The sequence below is a fragment of the Bos javanicus genome, chromosome 5 (genome assembly GCF_032452875.1).
Source record: "Bos javanicus breed banteng chromosome 5, ARS-OSU_banteng_1.0, whole genome shotgun sequence".
NCBI classification, from domain to species: domain Eukaryota; kingdom Metazoa; phylum Chordata; class Mammalia; order Artiodactyla; family Bovidae; genus Bos; species Bos javanicus.
In genome coordinates this window covers 108,995,058-109,015,934 of record NC_083872.1, presented here as the reverse complement: position 1 = coordinate 109,015,934, position 20,877 = coordinate 108,995,058, and the positions used below count along the sequence as shown (strand labels likewise).

Below are 20,877 nucleotides of genomic sequence, written 5' to 3'. Positions count from 1 at the left end.
AAAGTCCCACGGCCCGGTCACACCAGCAGAGAGGCTGTGTCACTGCTGAGACCACAGTGTGATCCTTGACCATGGTCAGGACCAGCCCCTCAGCAGCACCCAGAGCTTGTTAGAAACTCAAAATCTCACCTCGGTTCCAGAGCCACTGAAGCTCTGTGGGTGGGGCCCGGGGTGTGTGTTCTTGCCTGTCCTCCCCGTGAACCAGATGCCCATTGAAGCTGGAGAACCAAGAGGCTAAATGAACCTGCAGTGTCCAGTTTCTGCTGTTGCTCAGTCTCTCAGTTGTGTCTGACTCTTTGTGACCCCATGGACTGCAGCATGCCAGGCTTCCCTGTCCATCACCAACTCCTGGGGCTTGCTCAAACTCATGTCCTTCGAGTCAGTGATGCCATCCAACCATCTTGCCCTCTGTCATCCCCTTCTCCTCCTGTCTTCAATCTTTCCCAGCATCAGGATCTTTTCCAATGAGTTGACTCTGCATCAGGTGGCCAAAGTATTGGAGCTTCAGCGTCAGCATTAGTCCTTCCAAAGAATATTAAGGACTGATTTCCTTTAGGATTGATTGGTTGGATCTCCTCGAAGTCCAAGGGACTCTCAAGAGTCTTCTCCAACACCATAGCTTAAAAGCATCAATTCTTCGGCGCTCAGCCTTCTTTATGGTCCAACTCTCACATTCATACATGACTACTACTATTTTTGTTCAGTTCAGTTTAGTCACTCAGTTGTGTCCAACTCTTTGTGACCCCATGAATTGCAGCACACCAGGCCTCCCTGTCCATCACCAACTCCCGGAGTTCACTCAGACTCACGTCCATCGAGTCGGTGATGCCATCCAGCCATCTCATCCTCTGTTGTCCCCTTCTCCTCCTGCCCCCAACCCTTCCCACCATCAGAGTCTTTTCCAATGAGACAACTCTTCGCATGAGGTGGCCAAAGTACTGGAGTTTGAGCTTTAGCATCATTCCTTCCAAAGAACACCCAGGGCTGATCTCCTTTAGGATGGACTGGTTGGATTCCCTTGCAGTCCAAGAGACTCTCAAGAGTCTTCTCCAATACCACAGTTAATCACAGGCAATTCTGATGTGTGGCCACAGATGACAATTAACGAATCACATGGTCACTCCCGGTGGTGCACAAGTCCTTCACTCAGAATCACAGAATTAGAGGTGGGTTATCATGGACAAGGCCATGTCCAGACCACTCAGGCTGGAGCTGCCCTTCAGGGTGCTGATCACAACACCCACCTTCCTATGCAACCCTCCCTGTCCACCCCGTTCCTCTGGGATTGACAGCATTGCCTGGGGGACACTGGTCCAGCGACATGGCAGGAGGGAGTGTGTGTGGGGAGCACAGTGCTGCCCCCATCCCCTCAACAGACTTATTTATGAGGTCGATGCTTCATTGCTGTGTCTCCTATTAAAACATAAACCCACATGGGGTGGATACAGGATAAAGAGAAATGTATGTCCCCTGATACATTCCCCCGTGCCTGGCTCGAAGCACATGCTAAACAAATATTTGCTGAATAAACATATGAAGAGATACACAGAGGATCTACTTACAGCCCAGGAAAGATCTCTGGGTTATCTCTAGGAACTGGTACATTTGGTCCAAATAAATGGACTTGTAAAGAAAGGCACTTCTATTCTGACTGGGCCATGTGGGCACTGGTCCCATAAGCCAGGCAGAAATCTAGTCACCAATATATGGATTTATGCTAGCTTTTAGGAAGCTTTTCACAAGAACTTTGTTTTGGAATTTGGAGAGGAATGGCTGAATTTCAAACACAGGAAGTCCCCAAAACCCAGGCCGGCACCTGAGACACAATCTGTTGGAAAAGTGACGAATTCCACGATCCTGTGATGAGATCCCTCAGTAAGAAAAATATCTAGACTATGAGAATGAGCCTCGAATCCATGTGCCTCTCCCCAGAGGAGAGCAACTTGTAAGAGCTTGAACACCCAAGTCACCCACTATTTCTTCTCCATGTGCCCCCACCATCCAGTGGGCCGTCCAGAGCAGGGACATCACCCATGTCCACCATCACAGGCTGATGAAGGAACTCACAAGCCTGGTGTTTCACCGGCCAGAGGCGCCTCGAGGCAAGGGAACCTTTGGGGCCAGGCCATCCTGTGGCTCCCAGAAAGGTGGCAGGGAGGGGGCTGGGGGCATCGAGAAAAATGAAGTTTGTGGGTCACCAATGGATGTGAATCTTCCCTGCCCTGGTTGCAGGGGTGGGGTGACTGCAGCCTCATGCTGAGCAAGGCTGGCCGAGAGCCTCATAGCTTGGGGCCAGGATGACCGTCTGGTCCAGCTGCCATCAGTCGGGACCGGAACAAAGCCAAGCCCCCCGGAGAGAGGCTGAGTTACGGTAAATCAGATGCGATAATCACGGTAATCGCTTACATGTGGACGTGTCTCACAGTGGACGCAGCACTTGCCCAGATTCCTCCTGCTTGCTTACTCTGATCCTGGGGGGAAGACCTGTCCAGGTCATTCCTCTCCTAAAAGCTGATGGTACGGAGCCAGCAGTGAGCTCGTCAGGGAGGGTGGTTCCACGGCCCTGGCCCCTCGTGCAGTCCCCCACCCCAGCCTCTTCCCAGCCTCTCCTCTCGGCAGCTCTTATTCATTTTGTCTTGGCAGCAGCCTCTTGTGTAACTGAAACCGCAAGAAACTTTTTGTTTGGCTTCTAACTCAGAAGAAATTCCAGTAACTTGGTTCCCGCTACTTAAAAAAAAAAAAAAGCCTGGAGCCCAGCTCTGGAGAACTCAGCATTCCCTCCCACCCCCCAAAACGGAAGGACTTCTCCCCCTCCCCGCACCCTCCTGAGTCTGGGAGGTTCAAGTATCTGAGCCCGGGCCTCGTGCAGTCGCCCATGGTCCTCGCACCCGCCGGAGGCCAGGCTGGGATGGAGCCAAGCAAGTTAAGAGCTGTTGAAAGATTAGCTTGGCTGGTCTTTCCTCTCACCCGGCTATGATGCTCACTTTTGTTTTCGGCACACAGGGCCTGGAGGGCACAAATGAGATCAGCAGGCATCCAGGCCCCCTGCCTTGGAGACACACGGAGGCCACCCCCCGCCCCCGCAACCCCTCTCTACACCCCAGGCTCCGTAACCAAGACCTGCCCACATCTTCACACACAGCCACTTGCCCTGGTGAGTCAGGAAGAAGGCCCTGACTTTGGATGTTCTGGGCCCTTTCTATTCAAAGTGGGACCCCCTGGACGTTTGTTTAAGCAGCAGCACCCTGGGTGGAGAAAAGGGAATGCTCCTACACTGTTGGTAGGAATATACATTGGTGCAGCCACTACGGACAACAGTATGGAGGTTCCTTAAGAAGCTAAACAAAGAGCTACCATATGATCCTGTAGTCTCATACCTGGGCAAACACATATCTGGAGAAAATCATACTTCAAAAAGACACATTCACCCTAGGGTTAATTGCAGCCCTATTTACCATAACCAGGACATGGAAGCAACCTAAAATATCCACCAACAGAAGAATGGATAAAGAAGATGTGGTACACATGTACAGTGGAGTATTACTCAACCCTAAAAAAGAATGAAATAATGCCATTTGCAGCAGCATGGACCTAGAGATTGTCACAGTAGGTGAAGTAAGTCAGGCAAAGAGACAAATATTATGATATCACTTTTATGTGGAATCTAAAAAAAACAATACAAATTAACTTATTTACAAAACAGAAACAGACTCACAGACATAGAAAACAAACTTAGGGTTCCCAAAGGGGAAAGGGGAGCTATTTGGGGTTGGTGGACACACACTACTATATATAAAATAGGTAAACAAGAAGGCCCTACTGCATAGCACAGGGGACTGCATTCCATATCTTATAATCGTCTATAACGGGAAAAAATCTGAAGCTATACATCTGAAACTGATACAATATTGTAAATCAACTATATTTAAACTTACAAAAACAAAAAAGGATGAGGATTTGAAAAAATTAAAAGAGCAGCACCCTGGATCCCCGTCCTGATGCACTAGATCAGAATTTGCATTTTAACAAGAGTCCCATGCTCAGCCGGGCACGCTGCACCCACAAGAAGCAGCCCTGTGATAAGAGGACTCGCCAGGGACATTCCAACTCATCAGACACGTCAAAGTGCCTACCGTGTGCTGGGCCCCAGGTTTGGTGCATAGACCCTGGCACACAGGCTGAGCATTCTTGGAGGTGCCCATGAACCCAGTGAAGTAGGTCCATGGCTCCCTCACGGAGGCAAAAACTCCCCCTTGTCCCAAGTCCACCTGAATCCTCAGAGCTCCACCTCTGCATTTTCAACAGAACCCGAGCTGGTGGTCTGCAACCCAGACTCTCTCCATCTGCCTTCTCTTCTGTCTCCTTCCCCAGGGAAGGCTGAAAACACAGCCACCTCTCGAGCCTCCCTTGCAGCTAGCTGTTAACCAGCCCCCTGATTCTGGTAAAAAGATGAAGGAAAAACAGCCTGGTCCCTGGCCCCCACCATGCAGTGGCCAGGAGAGCCAACACTACCTGGGAGCTTGGTCCAAGTGTAGCATCTCAGGCTCCACCCCAGATCTAAGGATCTAAATCTGTTTTAACAAGATCCCCGGCTGACACTCATATTTAATTCGAGATGTGTTCTTGTGGGGGGAGGGGACTGGGAAAACCTCTGTCTCCTATTAAAAGACACGAATGTTGCTGGTACCACACCTCCCTCACCACCCCTGCCTTGAACGCAGGTGATGCAGGGTCTGCATAACCATCGGCATGAACGAGAAAAGGAGCTGAGTACGAACAGACTGGAGTGAGGCAGCGGGAAGTGATAAAGTGTTTGGGTCCTTAGTGGCACCCGAAACTGCTGGAGCAACCTTGAGGCTGTTCCAGGCTTCCTGTGTCCTGTCACTTGAAGCTGAAGACATTCCTAATTAACATGAGCTCTAAGGTCTGAGCACGAGGAAGGTCTACCAGGACTTGGGCAGCCCCGAGAGCTGAGTCTCCTTGGAGGAGACCCTCTGGCCCTCTGCTTCTCCCTTGTGTCTGGTAGGGAAATGGGTGAGCACCCCTCTCCTGACAGCTTGCTCAGTGGGCACGGTTGGTTCTGTGGGTAAGTGGCACACCCGCTCCTCGTCCTTCTGAATGCCTGTACAGCCATGGGGAAGAAGTGGCCGTGTGACCTCCTCCTGGAGTCACCGCCCTGCCGCAGGACTTTGGCTGTTTACTCAACTCTCGGTATCCTTGGAGTGTCCAGTCCCGTCTCACCCTTCATGAGGTTCCCTGGACTCTCCCGGTGGATTAGAAATCCAAGCACTAAGACGCACAAGCCAGGGATGCACTCAGGCCGGCTGGCACTTCTGAGCTCACAGGACTGTCCTTCCTGTGAAGGGACAGGACAGGAGGAGGGGGAGGAAGCAGGAGGAACTAGATAATCTCAAGGCAGCCTCCAAAGAGTGCTATTATGCCAAGTTCACGAACTTCAGAAATGTTACCCTGGATTTCCCCCTCTGTCATCTCCACCAGGAGTCTGGCTCCAGGGACAGAGGGTGACGTCTCAGCCTGCAGAGTATGGGCTGAAAGGCTCTGGGTTGGTTTTCAAATAACAATCATTATCACATGATTAGGCAAGTCAACCTAAGTTCTGCTAAAGGAAGGCAGGAGGCCGGTGGAGAAGAGGCTGGGTGGACAAAAAGGTAGGAAAGGAGAAGCAAGGAGAGCAGAGACCTGGGCTTTGACCTCCTCCCCTGGTGTCTGTGGCTCATTGGACTAATGACTTCAGAGTCACTGAAAGGACTGTGATTCATCTATACAATAGGATGCTTCTCAGCAATAAGAAGGAAAGAGTGGCAGGTACGGGCAGTAACACGGAAGACTTGTGAAAGCATCTTGTGCACTGAAAGAAGCCAGACCCCAAAGGCTGCGAACTGAATGATCCATTTATATGATGTCCTGGGAAAAGCAAAACTATAGGAATGGAAACCAGGTCAGTGGTTGCCATGTGTTAGCACAGGGAAGGGTAGCTATAAGGATGCTTCGGGGGACAAGAGAAACATTTTCTATCTTGATTGCAATAGTGGTTTTACAACTACAGAAATATGACAAGACTCATAGAGGTGAGGACTTCTGGCCAAGATGGGTTAATAAGGACCAGATCTACCCTCTTGCCATGAACACCCAAAACCAAAATAGCAAAAGTGGTTGAAACGACAGTTTTCAAGATCCTGGACATCAACCAGCAAAGGAAGAGCCCTGAGAAATGGGGAACCAACCAGGTGGACCCTGCCACTGCCCATCTGTTGCCTTGTTAGTTTTCAGACCAGAACATACACAGGGGCCCACCCGGGGGCAGTCTGGCAGATGACTGAAGAGACAGATCTGAGAGTCCAAGGAGACAAAGCTGCTAGATCTCAAAGATGGAGGAGCAGACAAGAAAGAGCCACCCTGTAGAGGGCCGCTTTGGATGGTGGACGCATGCGAGTGAGGGAGCCACCTGGGGCTGAGGGAAGAACTGTACTCACTTGCTATTACTAGGAAACAAATGACCACAACCTCAGTGGTTAAACAGCCCACCTTAATATCCCACAGTGTCTGTGGGTCAGGAGCCCAGGCACGGCATGGCCTGACCCTCTGTGCACTGTACTCGAGGTGTCGACCTGGGTGCAGCATCATCTGGATAAGCATCTGTTCCAAGCCTGAACTGATGGAGGGCAGGATCCATCTCCCATGGCTACACGCAGCCTGGGTTCTGGAGGCCACCTTGGCACCTGGGGTCCTCTGGCATAGCCTCTGGCTTCTCCAGGCCCCTGGGGGCCCTTCCAGCTCCAAGTGGCTAAAGTAGGGTCTTACATACTGTAACTTGGTCATACCATCTGCATCTCATCATCTTTCATGTGACACAGCCTGCTCACAGAAGAGGCCTCCCATTAACCTGTCATAGTTCATCAGTTAGAAACAAGTCTCAGGTACCTCTCACCCTCAAGGGGATGGGGCAATACAAAGATCTGAACAACAGAGGCAGGGTCCTTCTGCCAAAGATCCCGCAAGAGGATTATTAAGAAGAATAATACAGCTCCCAGTACATACACAGAGCTGGGGATAATGCCTACAAACCAGACTTTAAAATCTCATGACTCATAGGGCAGAAGACCCAAGGGGTTCTGCCTAAGTCGTGGGCAGTATTCATCTTACACTAAATGCTGTACTGATTCTATCTAAAAAATTTTAAAACAAGATGAAAAAGGATCAAACTGCTTCCAAGTAGCTTAACTGAGTCCCAGTATAAACTTCAAGAATATTTATATAACTATTTTGAATTAATTGAATTCAAAAGAATTCAAAATTATCCAAGGTGAAATTTAGTGTCTTGTACTAACGCAAGAGACCAGGTAAATACAACCTGTAGTGAGGAGAAAAATCATCTAAATGGACCCAGAACCACACAGATGTTAGAATTAGCAGACAAGGATATTAAAACTGTAGCCATAACTGTATTCCATATGGTCAAAAATTTAAGCAGAGACATTAAAAACATTTCAAAGACCCAAAAAGTCCTTCTAGCGATGAAAACTACAATGCCTGAGATAAAAAATACATTGGAGAGGATTAACATTAGATTATTCATGGCAAAAAAAAAAATAGTAAACTCGAAGACATAATAATAGAAACCATCCAGAATGAAAGACACATTAAAAAAAATAAAAGAGCATTGGTGAGCTGTGTGAAAATGTCAAGTAATTTAATACATGTATAATTAGAATTCCCACAGGAGTAGGGAAGTGGGAGATACAGCAATTTATAGAATTAACAGCCAAAACTTTACTGAATTTAATTTTGAAAGCATAAACTCACAGATTCAAGAAGCTCAATGAATACCAAGCATAAGAAATTTGAAAAAAAATTTACACACCAAGACACATCAAAATCGAATTGCTCAAAGCCAGTGATAAAGAGGAAACACTAAAAGTTGCCAGAGCAGAAAGACATAGTTTATCTGGAGAAACAAAGGCAAGGTTGATGGCAGATTTCTTGTTGGAAACAATGTAAGCAAGAGGGCAGTGGAACAACAGCTTTAAAATTCCTGAAAGAAGGCAAGAGTAGTGGAGTGGGTTGCCATTTCCTTCTCCAGAGGACCTTCCCAACCCAGGGATTGAACCTGGATCTCCTGCATTACAGGCAGACGCTTTACCATCTGAGCCACCAGGGAAGTCCATAAAGTTCTATACTAAGTCAAAATAGCTCTCAAAAATTAAGGTGAAAAAGCGAGACTTACTTCAAAGACAGGAAAACGAAAAGATTTCATATCCAGGAGAGCTTCAGTACAAGAACTGTTAAAGGACGTCCTTAAAGGAGAAGGAAAATGATGCAAGATGGAAAGAAATGTGGATCTACATAAATAATTAGGAGCACTAGAGATTGAGATCAAGTTTTCCCTCAAAGGACTGCATAAAAAAGATAATAACAGTGTATTATGAATAAACATTATAAACAATGTAAATGTTTATAGCAAATGACAGCAGGAACATAAAGGCCATGAAGGGAGACATGTAAGGAGACCATTGTAAGGTTCCTATATGACATGTCAATAACACTTGAAGGTAGGCTATGGTCTCCTGCACTGTAGGCAGACGCTTTACCGTCTGAGCCACCAGGGAAGTCCAAGAACATATACAGTAAACACTAAAGCAACTGCTGAAATGACAAGACAGTGAATTTTAACTAGTAAGTCAACAATAGAGATTAAATAGAATAAAATATATGGGTATTGTTTTTTCAAAAGAAAGCAGTTAAGAAAGACAAGGGAACAAAGAACACCTGGAAAACAATAGCGAGATGATAAACTTAAATCTAACGTCACATGTTGATGATCACATTAAATAAAAATGATCTGAACACCCCAGGAAGAAGTCAGAGACCATCAGGCTAGATAAAAGAGCAAGACCCAACTATTTGCTGTTTATACAAGAAATTCATTTCAAATACAAAGACACAAATGGGTTAAACATAAAAGTATGGGAAAAGATGTACAATGCTAACATGAATTAAAAAAAAAAGAAAAACTAGAGCAGCTATATTAACATCAGGAAATGCAGAGCTCGGAGCAAAAACTACACCACGGAGAAAGGTTTTTTCATAACAACAAGGGGTCAGTTCTTCCAGGGCATGTAACAATCACACTGTTTACACACCTTTAACAGAGCCTCAAAATACACAAGGCAAAAAATGCTTTTTCTAAAAAAAGAAATTGGCAAACTGATTCTAAAATTCATATGGAAATACAAAAGACCTAGAATAATCCAAACAACTTTGACAATAGAAGAAATAAGTTACCCTTTGGGTAACTGACACACTTGATTTCAAGACTTATCATAAAGCTATAATAATCAAAACAGTGTGTTCTTGGTGTAAAGATAGGCAAACGGGTCCACGGAAGAGAACAGAGGAGCCAGAAATAAATCCACACATAGATGGAGACTGATTTCCGACAAATATGAGAGACAAAATATTTTTGTCAGATGAGACAGAACATATTTGCACAGCACATATCTAATTAACAACTAGGCTCTGGGACAGGGTGCTCAGGGCTGGTGCACTGGGATGACCCTGAGGGATGGGATGGGGAGGGTGGTGGGAGGAGGGTTCAGGATGGGGAACACATGTACACCCATGGCTGATTCATGTCAATGTATGGCAAAAATCACTACAATAGTGTAAAGTAATTAGCCTCCAATTAAAATAAATTAATTTTAAAAAAAAAGAAAAAAAGAACTATTCTCTGGAACATACAAAGATCTCTCAAAACGCAGTATTAGGAAAACAACTCGACTGCAAAATGGACAGAAGTTATGAACAGACACTTCACCAGAGAAGATGTATGGCTTGCAGGTAAGCACAGGAAAGGTGCCCAACATCACTAGCCATTGGTGCTCAGTCATGTCTGACTCTGCGACCCTCTCCCCCAGTGGAATGCAGCACTGGTGGCTTCGCTGTCCTTCACTCTCTCCCAGAGTTTGCTCAAACTCATGTCCATTGAGCTGATGATACTGTCCAGCCATCTCATCCTCTGTTGCTCCCTTGTCCTCCTGCTCTCAACCTTTCCCAGCATCAGGGACTTTTCCAACGAGTATACTATGCTGGGGTGTAGAGGTGGGAACGTCTTCATTCCCTTATCAGCCTGGTTACAGGGACCTCAAATGTTTTCTCAATATATTCCATGGGTCCCCTTCTCCTCCTGGCCTGACCTGGGAGAAAGGCCGCTACCCAGCTGGACTGAGGCGGCCACCTTCCCACGGATAGTGTACAGAGAGCTGGCGGGTCTGTGAGCAGAAGGACCTGGGTTCCTGGATACAAGCTCCATGAGTGGGTGCAGGATCTGCAAGAAGACGGAGGCAGTGGGTCAAGGGTGGATCTGAGACTGTGGGGGCTTTGGGTTGGTGTGGAACAGGTGCGGAGCCGTCTGTGGGCTGGAGGAGAGGGTGGGGTCCTGGAGGAAGCTGGGGCAGATGGGTCCAGGGAAAATCGTGTGGGCGTGAATCTTCTGGGAGGTCACAGCCTGCAAGACACTCCCCTCTTGCAGGCTATGACCTCCCAGAAGGTCATGGCAAGGAGGGTCATGGTGAGGAGCCAGGGATGAATGCAGACACAGTGCTGTCCCGACACACAGACGGTGACACAAATAGGAAAAGGAGAGGAAAACTTGTCTTTTCTGGGCGTCCGCTGCTGCCACCTGGTAACTGGCAGGACCACGATTACACACCAAAGGCACCGCAGCAACTAATTTCCAAGCAGATCAAAATAAATCAGAAAACAAAACCTTTCTGACAGCAGAGAAATGTGGCAACGTGTTAAGAGGTAATTACAGTCTTTCCCCTTGTTTCACCGTGCTTTTTGCCACGAGTGCAGGCGCTGAATTGCAGCCGTCACTCAGGTTGAGGGGCACAAGCCGGCCGGCTGAAGGCACCGCGCTGGGGCTGGATGCGCCAGTGAGTCCAGGTTGAGGGGCACAAGCCGGCCGGCTGAAGGCACCGCGCTGGGGCTGGATGCGCCAGTGAGCCGGCCACCCGGGGACCCACCTTCTGACGGAGACATCGGTCCCGTGCCTGATGCTGGGCGCTGGGGAGCCTCAGCCCAGCCCAGCCCAGCCCAGAAGCCCCATGCCGGCCATCTATGGACCCTTCCCCACCTGTTGCTCCTTTAGAGTGAAACATGGCCTCTTGCTCCACCCATGGTCTGGGGCGGGGAAAGAACACAGCCTGGGAATCAGAGTCGGTTTGATCTCTGCTCCTAGTTCAGCGGCCGGGAAATGGAGCGGAGGTCTCTGGCCTTTGTCTCCCTATTTGAAAATCGGGACACACGGGTGCCTACCTTATGCAGCCGTGGTGAGAACTGGAAATCATCACCACGCTGAGATATCACCTTGCACCTGTCAGAATGGCCATCACCAAAGGAACAAAAATAACGAATGTTGGGGAGGATGCGAAGAAATGGGAACGCTCACACATGGATGGAGGGAATGTATATTGGCAGAGCCACTATAGAGAAGAGTTTAGAGATTCCTCAAAAAACTAAAAATAGAGCTACTGTATGATCCAGCAATCCCACTCCTGGGTATATATCAGAATAAAACAAAAACAATAATTTAAAAAGATACATGCACCTCAATGCTCATAGCAGTACTATTTATAATAACAAAATATGGAAATGACCTAAGTGTCCTTCAACAGATGAATGGATAAAGAAGATGTGGCACATATATACACAATGGAATATTACTCAGCCATAAAAAGGAGTGAAAATTTGTCATTTGCAACAACACGGATGGACCTGGGTGCATAATATTTAGTAAAGTAAGTCAGACTGAGAAAAACAAACACTGTATGATATCACTTCTATGTGGAATCTAAAGAAAAAACAAAACAAATGAAGGAATATAACAAAACCGGAACAGACTCACAGATATAGAGAACAAACCTGTGGTTACCAAAAGGGAGAGGGAAGGGGGAGGGACAAAACAGGGGTATGGGATTAAGAGATATAAATTACTTGCATAAAACAGAGGGGACTTCCCTGGGTTGTGGGTTCGATCCCTGGTCAGGGAACGAAGATCCCACATGCCACACGTGTGGGAAAAAATAAAATATTGTTTTATAATAACTTTAAATGGAGTAAATCTATGAAAATGTTGAATCCCTGTGTTACACACCTGAAGCTAAAATAATACTGTAAATCAGCTACACTTAAAAAAAGAAAAGAAATCATGCCTGCGAGATGCCCGCCCCTGGCAAGGGTCATCGTGTCCATCCTTATTGATCTGACAGTTTTCTCCAGGGTGCACCGAGCCCTCATGACCCCACCCTGACGAGGACTCAGGAGGTGTAGGTGGCTGGCGGGAATGAGGTCCCTCGCAGGGAGTTTGCACAAAGATGCCCCTGCCTTTTCCAAAACTGCCGCCTCTGTCACCTGGCGAGAATGCCCACAGCTCAGGAGAATCGGCAGAGACTTCACAGCTGAGCGGATGAAGCAAATGGGCTGAGGGGTGCCACCTCTAGGTGGCTGCCGGGTGTCCAGGTTAGAAACGGGGCAGACAGGGAGGACTTGTTCTGCGGGGAGGAGGAGGAGCACACGGCCTTGGAGCATCCGCCTCTGCTCACCGGTCCAGCCCCATCCAGGGCCAAGACACCTCCTGCTGCCGGAAGCCTCTGTAAACCCACATCCCTTGCGCTGGGAGTCCATCAGCACCTGCCTTCCCAGTGCTGACCGCGGTCAAGGACGGAGCCTGCACACTCGGGCTGCCCAGGCTCTGGTGCCCAGGGAGGCATCTCCTTGCCACCCGCCCACCCTGACCGCCCAGACCCGCTTTTAGTCTGGAAGCCCACCCTGCTTTGGGCTTGACCAAAAGGAGTGTCTGGAGCACCCCCCAGGCAGAGCAGGACCCATTCCAGCCGGTGTCCCTGTCCCCACCAGTTCTACCTCCTGTCCCGTCCCCAGCCACTCAGAACCTGCACAGCTCCTGCCGGGACCCAGACGAACCACAGTGGGCAGGGGGCGGGGGGTGTTCCATGAGCATTTCCACCACAGAACCCCATCTGTTGCAGCCGAAGACGGCCTCACATATTGATCACCAGCTCCCCTCTCACTGGGGAACAATGTTCTCGGGATCCTCGGGCCCTGGGACAAGACCCAGTGCTGGGGCAGGAAATCAGCCGAGGCACCAAAGCGAATGGAGAGGCTGGGCTCACCTCGGTCACTGGACAGCAGGATTTTCTTTGATTAACTCTGAACAACACCAATAACATGTAATGGTGATTATGATGATGGTTGTCATCAGAAGTTCCTGGGCTCTTTGCAGGGGCCAGGTTCTATCCTAAGCTAGTAACACGCCTCAGCTCACATGACTCTTCCATCAACTCTTGGAGGTGGAGCCATCGTCCCCAGTCTGCCCAAGGTCATATGACTAGGAGGTGGCAGGGCCGGCTTCCTAGACAGGCAGGCTGGCCGCCCCCCAGGACACAGCCCCTCCCCAGGCCTTCCATCTGTGTCCGCCTTTGCTATCACCCCCGGAGCTCAGCCCTGCCTCCTTTGCAGGTTTGTACCCTCGGTACTGCTGGGGGTATGTGTTTACCTGGCCCACGGGTACCCTGGGGAGCTCTGTGCACAGCCTTCCATGGTCTGAGCTTCCTCTGCTGAGTGACTCCAAGGAGTGTACCTTCTTCCTCTGGTTTTACTTCTGTCTGACTCCCAGATAAAGAGCAAGGCCTCCCCCCAGTTCTGAAAGAAACGCCCATGTGCCTGGGGGTCCCAGCTGATCCTGCCCCAGCCCCTCAAGGAGCTGCCTGGCTGCAAACAGAGCCAGCCTTCAGAGCCACAGCTTTCCCCACCACTTCTATCTCTTCGCATAATGTCATCATGGGCTCCTGGGTCCCCACTTCGAGCTACTGATGTTTAGATTGAGATGATCAAAAAGTCTTCTGGGTAAATAACTCTCAGCAGTTAAGCTCCGAGTTAACAGGGCAAGGTGCCATGGAGACTTTCTCCTTCCAACGGGGACAGAATCGGTGTCTACATAACACAAGCAATTTCTTGTCCAGTGTCAGTCTGACTTGTTTGTGAATCGATTCCTCTTCACTGTGGACTTATTTGATTCAGGTCCTGGGCCCCCGTAGAACAGATAAATACTTTGTCACAATGGCTGTACCTGTTTCCAGGAAAGACAGAGGCCGAGACAGTAGCCGCAGCCCCGGCCCTGCCATCTCTCAGGCGTTGGACATGCATTATAATAACCACGTATCGGGAGAAACAAGAGGTTGACAGCCTTGGAGTGGACACTCCCTGCAAATCCAGCTGCACACGTTTCCGTAACGCCAGGCTCTAGGGGGAACACTTGCTAGTGGATCCTTCCTCCGTGTTCTTGCGTGCGTGTGCGTGCCAAATCGCTTCAGTCGTGTCTGACTCTTTGTGACCTCATGGACTGGGGCCTGCCAGGCTCCTCTGTCCATGGAATTTCCCAGGCAAGAATATTGGAATGGGTTGCCATGTCCTCCTCCAGGGGATCTTCCTGATCCAGGGATCAAACCCACATCTCTTCTCCTGCATTGGCAGGTGGGTTCTTTACCACTAGCGCCACCTGGGAAGCCCCCTGTGTGTTCTAAAGAAAGTATTAAAGCACAGATGTGAATCCAGAGGAAAAGGCAATTGTGGGGTGGGGTCTGACGTCCCTGGGGACGCCGAGGATCTGCAGCATAGAGCAGGTAAGGCTGGAGCCACACGTGGGGAGACCCAGTCTGCACCCCAAGCAGGCAGACCCATTGAAGGCTTCCTGATGAAAGACGAGCCCCGGGGGATGCTGGAGTCCCTTGGTGGCCTTGGGATACCTCAGAGCCCCAGCAGGAGGCCCCGGAGCCCCAGGAGGAGGCTCTGCCCAGGAGCTGCCTGGGGAGAACTTTTACTTGCTCCTCCAGGGCTGGGTAGCGCACGGCCCACGCTCTAACCCGCACCCACTCCCAGCCCTCATGTCAGTGTCCCCAGGTGAACACGATGACTGTCCGCATCTGCAGATCAGGACACTGGGGAACTGGCACCTGGCTACTGGACGGCACCAGCAGCCCTGACCTCAGGGCCGGGCTCGAGGCCCGAAGCCTCACTGCCTCGAGGGGGAGCCTCTCCGGGGCCCCTCCCAAGGCCCGAGCTGTCTCACGTCTGTTGTGTGCCAGAAGGAAAATACCAGCTCCAGGGCTGCACCTTGGACTTGGACCCACAGACGTTTTTCCATTCGGGACAGAACTGGGAATGAGAAGCAAGAGCAGAGGGAAAGGAAACTTGCATTTCACCCAAATGGGCTCTGGAAGCACACACTGGATTCCACACGCCACCTGCCCAGGCGCTTCCAGCCATCCATGAGGTCAGACAGCGTCCACTGAGATGCTGTGTCCTCGGGGGTCCTCGTCGTTGTCCTGGAGAGCAGGCCCCAGGTCACCAGCCCTCGGGGGCTGGAGACCTCTCTGTCCCTGTCATCCACACCCAGTCGGGGCCTGGCCAGGGAGGGGTGGCCACAGAAAGCTGCTAAGGACTCCACGCGCCACCCCCTGACCAGGGCCACTCAGACCTTATGGTCTCAGGAGGGTGGACGAGGTCAGCCGTTAGCCGGAGGACACTGCTGATTCCCCAGATCGTGCGGGGCTGCGGGGCTGGTCTTCCACCAGGGATACTGTGTCATCACCTGTCGAGAGCCTGTGGTCTCATGGAGCCAGGCTGGCCTCACTTGCTCTCGCTGGAGAGCTAGGCCATCTTGTCGGCCTCGACGTGTCCACCCTGTTCTTTAAAGTTCAGGGCACACGGGGCTGTCCTATCCCCGCCCTCAGAGAGCTAACGTTTCAGAGAAAGGCCGCGTGGGGCGCATTGCAGAGTTCTGTTATGGTTTATCCTACAAGCATAAGATGTGCTCATCTTGGGGACAGAATAATCCGGAAGTGGGTACCCTCTGTGAGCACCCCTTCTCAGGAAGAGCTTCCAGAGTCGGCTACGTGGACTGGGCTGACATGACAAGGGGGCTCTTGCTCTCTGCTGACCCCCTCCCCTCCCTGCTCTGCTCCTGGACTGAGGCCTGTGGACCGAGTCTCCCCGACTGTAGGCTTCTGGTTAGTTTGGCCAATGAAGAAGGAAAGTGAGGTGGGGGCCCTTCTTTCCAGGCCCACCTGATGAGGTCCCAGTCCTGGGGTAGTCACACCCCTGCATGGCCAGTGTCTAGTCCACAGCGGCCCTGGGGCTCCGGGAACAGGACTTCCCCTTAGACCCAGGTGGTAATAGCCCCTCTGTTGCTGGTCCCTGTGTAAACAGCCCCTCAATGAAGCCTTTTCAGCAGAATCATTGGTGTGGTTCCATCTGCCACGGTGATGAATGATCCTTAAAGCCGAAGAAGGTTTACGGAGAAAGTAGTGCTTCAGGGACTAGAGGTTGAGTCCATGTCCCTAACGGTGATTGGATCCACACCCATCCAAACAGGCAACCCTTCTCCCTTTCCGAATTCGCACAAGTCAGCTGGTTTCCACTGTCCGTAGGACTGTGTGTGACCTTGTATCCAGAACCCAGGGCCCCCGATTCTCTACCCCCAACCTCAGTCATGGGCTTTACTCTCTGTTGACAGAAAACAGACGGCGTCTGCAAGCTGACCGGGTACGTCTCCTCCAGCACGCATGCGGAGAGGATTCAGGCAGGCTTGGCCCGAGCATTCCCTTCGGGCAGATGATAGATCAAGCACTAAGCCTGTTCCCGTTCTGGGGTCCATACTCTCTCCTGGCCTCCACCTCCGAGTAGATGTGGAGGATCCTTGTAACTGACAATGTTTTGACTAAGTATGAGTATTTAATCCTCTGCCCATGATGCCCCCTCCCCACAAGGCTGGGGCAGGATGGGGGTGCAAAGTGGGGAGTCCCGGGCACCTGGCCCCACAAGGAGACAGCCTCGTCCCACTTGGACCACTCATCTCTCCCAGGGCTTCAGCGCCTCCTGGTCCACTTGTGGAAGGAATGCTGGCCCAGGCAATAGAACCAAGGTTAACTGGGACAGAGAGAACCTCTCGTTCTTCCCCCGCCTGTTCCGGGACTCAAGCATCCTCAGCAGATGGTGTTTCCAGCCCCGTCTCCCTGGGAAACCTACTCCAGCGCCTAGCAACCTCCAGCCCAACGCCCGTCCAGATGCTCCTGCTCTAGGTGCCCAAGCCCCCGCTCCAGACGCAGCTCCTCCTGGAGGAGGCCTTGCAGGGCCCCGCACGGGCCCCAGCAGTCCCCCAAGAGCCCCCAGCCTCCCACTGACAGTACAGATCTGGGCCCCCGCTGACACGTCCACAGCCCCCAGCCTGCCGGGGGCATTTCCTCTCAGCCACCTCCAAACTTCCCTTTCTTAAAAAGAAACAATTGTCTGAAGCTCAGGGAATGAGTCCACGAAATCTCCTAGAACAAAAGCAGCTGGCCCAGCCCGGGTAGTCAATCAACAAACGAGGAGGAGTGGTGCCTCCTCTGCCCCCGGCACTCTGATCCTGCCAGTGACCCTGGTCTCCGGGCTCCTTGCCTGCTCTTGCCAGACCCTGTGAGCCTGGGCTGTCCTCAGTGGGACCCAGTGGTCACCTGCATAGTCCTCTCTCTTTTAGGACCACCTGACGCAAAGTTTCCAAAGCAAGTTAGGCCTGACGTCAGTTGAAAATGAAGTGACCTCTTGCAAAAGGCACGGCTGTTCAGCGTGATTCTGGGAGAGAATCAAAGCCCTAAAAATCTGCGTCTTGGACGACCATGGGGAAAAATCCCCGTTCCCCCTCTCTGCACTTTACGTGCAATCGATCCTGAGCAGAGTCAGATGTTTGGCGGGAGCCCCGGGAACAAAAGAACAGTCGGAGACACAGGCTGGAGGCCCGCCAGGCGGCAAGATTTCCCAAGAACCTCGGAGGGGCCCCTCCCGGCTTCGGGGAAGGGAGGAAGGAATTCAGCCTGGCCCCTCCCCTGCCACCCAGCTCAGCCCCGGCCGGCCCCTTCTTGATCCCGTCCGAGATGAAAGATGAATTTGCTCCCTCCTCAGGGGCCCCATCGAGTCGGGACTGAGTTGGGGTCCTTTCTTGGAACCTGAGTTTTCCGTCTGTGAAAAGGGCGTGAAACCGCCTCTCCCATGGGCTGTCCTGAGGGATCCGGGGCACCGTGAACGGTGTATCCAGCCAGGGCCCAGCTGCTTCCTCTTTGCCCAGCCCTGCCCACATCTGGTCCCGAACAGGCACTGAGATCATCTGGGCTCCTAGCTGTGTGACCCCGGGCAAGTCACTTAGCCTCTCTGGTCCTCACTCTGTTCACATTTAAAATGGGGACAAGGACTGTGCATACCTGACGGGTGTGCTGGAGGGATTAAAGGAAGGTCTCCCCTCTTGGACGAGCATTTCTTGGGCGCCGACTGGGGGCCCAGGGGCCACAGTGGTTTAGACACCCCAGTGGTGCACCCATTGGGGTGAACAGTGGGTGAGCGGCTCCCACCCCGCTCATCTTCTCAGGGGGATGGCACACTAGTCAATAAAAACCTACACGGAGTGGTAGCAACGGAGTTTCGAGGAGGAAAGGAAAGGAGGGTCCTGACACCTGATAACGTTCAAAAACACCCCATGCTCTTGTTTTGTTGTCAGAGACTGGGCGGTGGAGTTCGTTATCCTTTGGTTTACAGAAGAGAGAGAAACCAACCCCGAACAGCTGAGCACGGGTGCCTGGGTTGTGTGGGCTTCGAACCCAGGCCTGCCAGCCCCAGAGACCTGCCCTTCCCCCCGAGCCCATAGCCCATGCATATGGCACTGAGTGGGAACCCCCTCACCAGACTCTCACGGCCTCCATAGAGACCCCTCTACCCTCTGTTTCCCAAACACAGGGAGACGGAAGCCAAGGTCGTCCCCTCCCACCAGGCCCGTCTGCGTGCACCACGCCAGGAAACCGCTGTGCCTTCCTGGCTCCTGGGGCCAGAAAGGGAGCAGCTGCTCAAACACATCACACCAGCCAGCCCAGGCCTGCTGGCCCGGTGGGTCCCACTGTCCACATTTCAGGTGAGTCCCGGGCACAGGAGGGGCCCAAGAAGGAGCAGGGCAGTTGGTGTTTGAGGCCCCTGGCCGCCCCGGATGCATGCACATGGCTTTGTTCCTTCCAGGGCACGGCCGGGCGCATGGAGCTCCATGTGGGTAACGTGGCCACACACTCCCGACACCCGTCCTCCCCGCAGAGCCTCCGAAGCCAGCAAGTCCTGGAGCACAGTCTGGAGACAGAGGGAGGGAAAGAGTGAGGCAGCGTGGGGAAACGAGGGCTCGGGGCCGGCAGAACACGCTCTGCCTAATGACACGCACGTGGCTGTCCGCGTGCAGCCCGCGCTCCCCGGGCTCTTGGTGGTGGGAAGGAGGTGTTCCTCTGTGTCCATGGAGCCCGAGGACGAGGCGCACGTTTCATCAGACAGCGGAGCCTCAGTGTGGGTGTTCCGACGTCAGTACTGCGCGGAGGGGGCACGGGTGCCGAGATAAACAACACAGATCCTTCACGGACACGCCGGGAGCCAGAGGACCACAGAGAAACGCACAACGCCCGAGCTGGAGGCCTGCCTGCACCCCTTCTGTGGGAGACGGAGGCCCAGGGTGCCCAGCGTCTCCTCTTCGCAGGCCCGTCCCGTGCCCCTCAGGGTGGTGCTCCTGAGTCTTCCACAGATAAAGGGTGCTGGGGGAAGCACCGCCTCCCCTGTGGCAGCTGCAGGAATGGGCCCTGCAGTGCCCTCTACAGCCACAGAAGACATAGTTAGGCCAAGTCCTTGCAGAGAAGGGACAGAGTGTATCCTTGGCCCTGCTGACCTCCATCTCCTTGACAGGCAGCAAGGGAGCTGAGGGGAGACAGGGCACAAGACAGAGGGGCTCCTCCTGCCTTGGCTGGGATGGACATTAAGCACCTATGGGCTCAGAGAGGCCAGGCCTGGCTGTGCACAGGAAACAGAAGCGAAACGGTGCTTGCAAGTTCTGAACTGCCAGCCCATGCACGGGCCGGGGCGTCTCACCAGGAGAGGCAGGTCCCCAGGACTCAGGGCCAAGGGCCTCTAGTGTGTCTGCTGGGACCCTGATCCTCAAACTCACTGTCCCTGTTGCTTAGTTTACAGGTGACCTGACTCATTTGAAAAGACCCTGATGCTGGGGAAGATTGAAGGCAGGAGGAGAAGGGGACGACAGAGGATGGCATCACCGACTCAACGGACATGAGTTTGGGTGGGCTCCGGGAGTTGGTGTTGGACAGGGAGGCCTGGCATGCTGCAGTTCATGGGGTCGCAAAGAGTCGGACACAACTAAGCGACTGAACTGAACTGAGGGTAGGAATGACCTCAGCTCATCAGTCAGGCACGCTGGAGCTGATCTTGAAAGAGAAATCCAGAGGCTCAAGTCGTGATCAAGAAAAAGGTCTGCTGGGACAGTCGGAGGACAGGGGTTTGCAGAGAACAAAAGGGACGAATGTGGGTTTGGACAGAGCAGAGGAAATGGCTTGGGGCGGGGCGGGGCAACTGGCAGACGGGGAACACTTCGGTCAGAGCAAAGCCAATAAGGCACCAGACTTTTAAGACAGTTATTTCTTGAGGAAGCACCAGCTGCCAAGGAATCAATGTCCCATCCGCTGGGATAGCTGGGTTGCCAAGAGGGCTCGATGACCTCGGGCTGCCAATCACCCTCCAGACGGCCCTGGCAACGAAAGCCCGTGTGGAGGAGGGGCAGGAACAGGAGGGACCAGGCGCATGCGGCCGTCTCTGGGCCAGCGATTGGGAAGAGGCGCTGCTTGGCCCGGCTGCAGGGTTAAGCGATTCGCCCCAGGCGGCTTCTGGCTCTGGTGGGTCACGTGACCCCCGGGGCACTCGGCTCCCGTGTCTGTG

General features: G+C 52.1%; 1 protein-coding gene and 1 non-coding gene across 16 annotated transcripts in view; both read right to left on the bottom strand.

The window, feature by feature from the left end:
• CACNA1C (calcium voltage-gated channel subunit alpha1 C) overlaps positions 1-20,877 on the bottom strand; it is a 459,914-nt gene that overhangs the window by 230,114 nt on the left and 208,923 nt on the right. The gene's annotated exons all lie outside the window — the stretch shown is intronic.
• TRNAY-GUA (transfer RNA tyrosine (anticodon GUA)) lies at positions 8,108-8,179 on the bottom strand. The gene has a single exon. It is a non-coding gene; the product is annotated as a tRNA-Tyr (tRNA).